Genomic DNA, 5,981 nt, shown 5'->3' with positions numbered 1-5,981 from the left:
GTACAAGTTTCGTCCCATGATGGAAAAGGTTCTGGTCCTCAAGACAAATTTCTGGCACTTGTCGAAAGGTTGAATATCGACTTGGTATTGTTGCACAAGACAAGTACTTCGTAGCAGCTTTTGTCTTTTGCCATCTTGAGTACAATGAAAAGTTACCTTAAATTCTTGATCTTTAATCTTGATAGAAATGTTGTGCATGATTCCTAATGGTTGTACACTCCAATCGTTAGCCATCTTGACATTGAAGGGTGTAGAGTGGATTGGTTCAAGTCCCATTGCTTTGCAAGTTGAATACTCGATAATGTTGACATTTGCTTTGCCTTTGATGATTACTTATATAACTTTGTTCTTTCCTATCGTGATTGGGATGCATGGTACATCTTCATCATAGTCGCTAGGTTGGATGTTTGCCTTATGGGATGAGTTGTTGGTTTTTTTCTTGACTTGAGCTAAAGTTTTTTGGTGGAGAAGCTTAACATATCTTGAGAAGTTGTTTTCTCAAGTATGAAACTACCTGTAAAAGTTTTAAAAGGGTGAGTGTGATATCTTGTTGAAAAATGTTGATGATGAGCTTTGGTTATTCCTATTTTCTTGACAGAGTTTTAGTCACAATTTCCTGATCATCTCCTTGCTAGCTCCTTACTGTTATGAGGTAGTAGTAGATGTTGTCTATCTAGGTTGGTGATATGTGGAATCGAAGGATATTGGAGTCAAGAAAGTTGTCCATGTTGTGTTTGGGTTGTTCATTGGTTGTAATGCAGCTTAGGTGGTTGGCTTGTTCATGTTCTTTTCCAGGCTTGTAGATGATCTTAAAGTTGTATTCTTGAAGTAATAAAAACCATCGTGCAATTCTGCCAATGAGGATCATTTTGTTGAGAAGGTGGAGGAAGTTACTAAGTAGGTAGTGTTGAAACTTCTAGAGTGCGTAGATCATTGCTAGAGCTTCTTTCTCAGTTGTAGTGTAGTTCATTTCGGTTGAGTTGAGTCTTTGACTTGCATAGTAGATTGATTGGTCTTTATGATCTTATTGTTGCAAAAGGATTGCTTTGAGGGTGTAGTTAGAGGCATCAACTTAGATGTTGAAGTCTTTGTTCCAGTTTGGTTGAGCAAGTATTGGAGCTTGGGTGAGGGAATTCTTGAGGTTGATGAAGGCGTTTTGACAATCTTGAGTCCAGTTGTAAGCTTGATTCTTCTTGAGGAGTTCAGTGATGGGTTTTGCAATCTTAGTGTAATCTTTGATGAATGTTCAATGGTATCCCATTTTACTGAGGAATGATCAAAGGCTTGAAATGTTGAATGGATGTTGTATGTTGGTGATTATGAGGGTCTTGTCCTTGTTAATGAGGATTCCTTCTTTGGAAACTACATGTTCGAGTAGAATTCCTGATTTGACGTAGAAAATGCACTTGTCAGGGTTCAATATGATATTGTGTTCATGGCATTTGATGAAGCATTTCTCTAAGCATTGGAGATGATCTTCTTTGTTGCTAAAGACACTGAAGTCATCCATAAATACTCGCATAAATTCGGTGAGGTATTCTCGAAAAGTGTCAGTGATGATCCATTGAAACATGAATAATGCATTGGAGAGACTGAAAGGCATGCAAAGATAGGCATATGCTCCCTATGGATTGATGAAAGCCATCTTGTGTTGATCTTCAAGCGCAATATGTACTTGATTGTGTCTCCTGAAGCCGTTGAGAAAGGAGTATATCTCATATCCTACAATTGCATCAAGAATTTCATCAGAGAATGGAATTGAAAAGGTGTCCATTTGAATTGTATTGTTGAGCTTTTTATAGTTGACACAAATCCTAAGCTTGTTGTTCTTTTTGGGGACAATGACTAGTGATGATAACTATATTGGATTTTGTATTGGGAAGATGAATCCAACATTTTCAAGACCCATTGATAGGACACTGCTGACAATGGCTTCATGTAGTCCTAGAAGAGAATTGCCAGAAGGAGAAAGTTCATCAAGCTCTTCCTTGACTTTGGTTTGTATATTGGGATTCATTCGGTAGGCTGATTGCTTTGTTGGTACCACTTGTGATAGAAGTTCAATCCAATGTGTGTAGAGTTCAAGTGGAATTCCTCGTAAGTCGGTCTAGGACCAGGTGAAAACATCTTGATAAGTGTCGTTGCTTTTGCTTTAAAATCTTCGTCAAACTCTTGGGCAATGTGAAGTTCTTTTGGTTCTTCAGGTGTTCCAAGGTTAATTTCTTGAGCTGGTTCTTCAAGGTTGAGTATTGGTGTAAATTGTGATCCTTCTTGTCATAGATCTGGTTGTTCTTGGAGTGGAATTTGTTGATGCGTCAGTTTAAACTATTCAAGTTTGATGCTTGAATGTTCTCGTTGTTTTTTCATGTGTGCCGGTGTTGTCTTTTCTTTCAAATCTTGGTATTGGAAATCTTCATTTTGAAGTTGAGGATCTTGATTGCATGTTTTCTTCAAGATGATTTGGTTGAGATTGACTTAGATTAGTGTTTTTAATTTGGGGTATGCCTTGAGAATTTGAGCTTCTTCATAGCTGTCAAGTCCTTCATTCTAGTCATATTGTTTGATTATGGTTAGTTAAAATTTCTTTGTGATCTTCTTTACAATACTAGTAGATAGTTGTGGAGTATCTCTGTGTCCTCCAAGAGTGATGGTATTGTTCCTCTAGTATGTGATAATGTATATTTTCTTGAGCCAAGTTTGTTAGAAGAGTACTTAAGTAGCCACTAATCAATAGGAATCGAATCTGTGCCATTTGCTCCGATACCATATATAAAACACCTTATTTCTCTTCCTTTAAACCAACTGGAAAATGGGCAATTGCTTGATGAGAGAGTTTTTAGTGGTTATTTTATCCCCATTTATCCCCAAGGTTCCAAGGATCCATAGTGACGGCATATCCAAATCTTATCCCATGATCACATATGCTATAGTTGCTTGGTTTGCCAACTTATGTGGATTAAGTCATTTTATCAAAAGTCTTGAATATAGTCTCAAGGATTTTGATTTAAACTTGAGTTTTCTATTGCTTGTTTACTTATAATTTTTGTTGGAATTGTTTCTTCTCTTCTCATATTTGTTGCATCTGATCTCGCTCTTGTTTCTTGAGTGGATCAGGGTTGTGTATGTACATTCAATGTTGTGCTAGAGTTTTTTTTAGTTATCATTTTCTTGAATTTGCTTTCATGGTTTTGTTGTTGTTGTCTTTGGTTTGTTGTGTTCTTCTCAACTAGACTACCTATTTCCAACTTACTTGAAACATCAACAAAAAAAGAGATTGAGATTCCAATATAATCCCACCATAAAGTTATGTTGTGTAGAGCATCTTGAGGGCATACAACAATAATTAGTCCCTCAGCCACAGCTGCATGTATAGCATCCACTATCTTCACAAGAGCTTTATACCATATACTACAAGTATTTATATCTATAAAAGAATAACCAGAATTAGGGATATTCTTGCCTTTGGAAATAATTTTTACTCTCTATCTTCTGTGGAATAACATCTTCATCATTATTCCTTTGTGTTCCAATTGTATTTCCTTAAGAGATTTTGGTAGGAAATATCTCTATTAGAGATATCAGTTGATTCTACTTCTATATAGAAAACCCACTAACATCCAACTCACCTGTAAGGGGGGAGTAATTCGAGTTAAGCACCTTAATAATGCAAAGCAAAACACATCTAACTCTTAAAGAAGCACAGTGATAAATGCAAGTAGCATCTAAAGATTCTATTCTTCCCTTTGCAATTGATTCTCCATTATCCCAAACAATCTCTACTACATCTCCTTTAACAACTTAAGAAAACAAAGAAAATTATAAATATCAAAACATAAATAGAAGGAAAAAAGTACAAAAAAAGACAAGAAAATAGGAAATTAAAAAACAAAGCTCCTTTTGTGAATATGAGAAAACAAAATATGAAAATATATAGTGAAAATAATTAAAAATGCATAAAATAAGCGCACACAAAGTCAAAGAATTTCTAGCATGCACTTGCATACTAAAGACCCAATTTAATGTATTGATGAAAGAATATAAGCTCACAATAAACCAAATTCAAATTAAGAGAGAAACAGATTGGTAAGTGCAAGTTTGTAAAATGACCAGAGAAATGGGGGTTACTTAACTTTGAACAAGCATGGTCTCACATTCATTTTTCAAAAATGTAAGGATTTCTAACACACTCTCTCTCATGGTCTCTTGTTTTTTTAAGCTAGTGTGTGGGCTTATGCTTAGCCAAATTCAAATTTAAGTTTCTCGAAAGAAGCTTGAGATTTCTTGGCGTGCACTTGTACACCTATAGATCAGTTTTGGATGACTCTCTTTTGTTGTCGCGAATGTGACTTTGGGTATCGAAAGTTACTTGTCGGCTAGTCCTTATGGACACTCTTTCCTTATTACCATGATGATAAGAGGTTGGTATTACTGGACCCTTTATTATAGTCCCTCTTGTTCAAGTGTTAGTAAATTGGAATTTGCATTTGTACTTGACCAAATGAGCATAAGGACGGAATTCCTAAGTGTCTATTTAGCCAAGCATACTTGGCCCGGCTTTTTTATTCTCTTTTGCTCTATCTTGCACTGGCTTGACAAAAACCCTCGCGTATTGAGACTAGTTCCTCATTATTGCTAGATGATAGCTTACCGTGTCTGCCAAACACCCTCGCTATCATGCCTTTTGTGTTAGTCTCATTTTGGTTTTAAATGCTATTTATGGTAAGTATCTAGATTCGCTCATTTGGCATATTTATCAAATATAGAGATTGTTCTGAACACAATGGTGATCGTCCGGTGTCCAAATTTGCAATCTAGGGACATTCCATATTTAGTAAGTTTTAAGCTTGTCTTAGAGACTAACTTCTAATACTAAGGGAGGTTTGGGATGAAAGCCCAAAGCATGTGTTCCAACTAACCTGAGGCATAGTCTAGCTCCCACTTGCATGCCTATCTTTATTCTACGTTCGGCTTGGGTCTAAGCCCAAGTTCCATTCCATGCTAGCTGATGGAGTACCTATGTCCTTGTGTTAGGCCACCGGTATGCCAAAATAGCGCTAGACTCTATTTGGCTCTGTTTTGCATGCTGGTCCTAGCATTGTGTAGCGCACGTGGTTTTTACCCTTTATCCTATAGTGCACCCCCTTTTCCAATCAGTTAAGGGTCTTGGGATACTTGAGGTTAAGCGTCCTTGGGTTTGAATAGTATTGGGTTGGGTGACCTCTCGGGAAGTCCAAATTCAGGAGCTTACACACGCAAAACGGAGCCAAACAAAGTTTGGCGCTATTTCAATATACTAGTGGCCTAACGCAAGGACATGGGTACTCCACCAGCTAGCATGATATGGAACTTGGGCTTAGACTCAAGCCGGATGCAGAACAAGGACAGGCACACAAGCGGGAGTGTAGCACATGTGATCATGGGATGAGATTTGGATATACTGTCACCGTGGATCCTTGGAACCTTAGGGGATAAATGGGGATAAAATAGCCACTAAGGGCTCTCTCATCAAGCAATTGCCCCTTTTCCAGTTGGCTTAAGGGGAGAGAGATAAGGTGCGCTACAGTTGGTATCGGAGCAAATGGCACGGGTTCGATTCCCATTGATTAGTGGCTACTTAAAAGTATAATATACCCTTGAGCAAGGTATATTCCTACCCCTAAATTTGAAATCGTACGTATTGGGCATCCATGCGTACGTCCTTCCTCTTGTGTGGAGTATCCACGGACGAAGGTATCCACCGTGGGACTGCGGTACGGGTGGATGACTAGTTGCCTCACATGGAATAGCTGGTCTACACAATGGAAGGATTGTTAGATTGAGTGCGGAAATGGAGGTGCTGGTTCCCCTTGGCTCAGTAGGGGTTGCTAGTCAATAGTCAATGAGGACATTGACATCTCTGAAGGGGGGGTGAGTGTAGCGCATGTGATCATGGGATGAGATTTGGATATACTGTCACCGTGGTGCCTTGAACCTTGGGGGAT

This window comes from Selaginella moellendorffii, unplaced genomic scaffold, assembly GCF_000143415.4.
Source record: "Selaginella moellendorffii unplaced genomic scaffold, v1.0 SELMOscaffold_157, whole genome shotgun sequence".
NCBI lineage: Eukaryota > Viridiplantae > Streptophyta > Lycopodiopsida > Selaginellales > Selaginellaceae > Selaginella > Selaginella moellendorffii.
Note: the sequence above shows the minus strand (reverse complement) of the source record.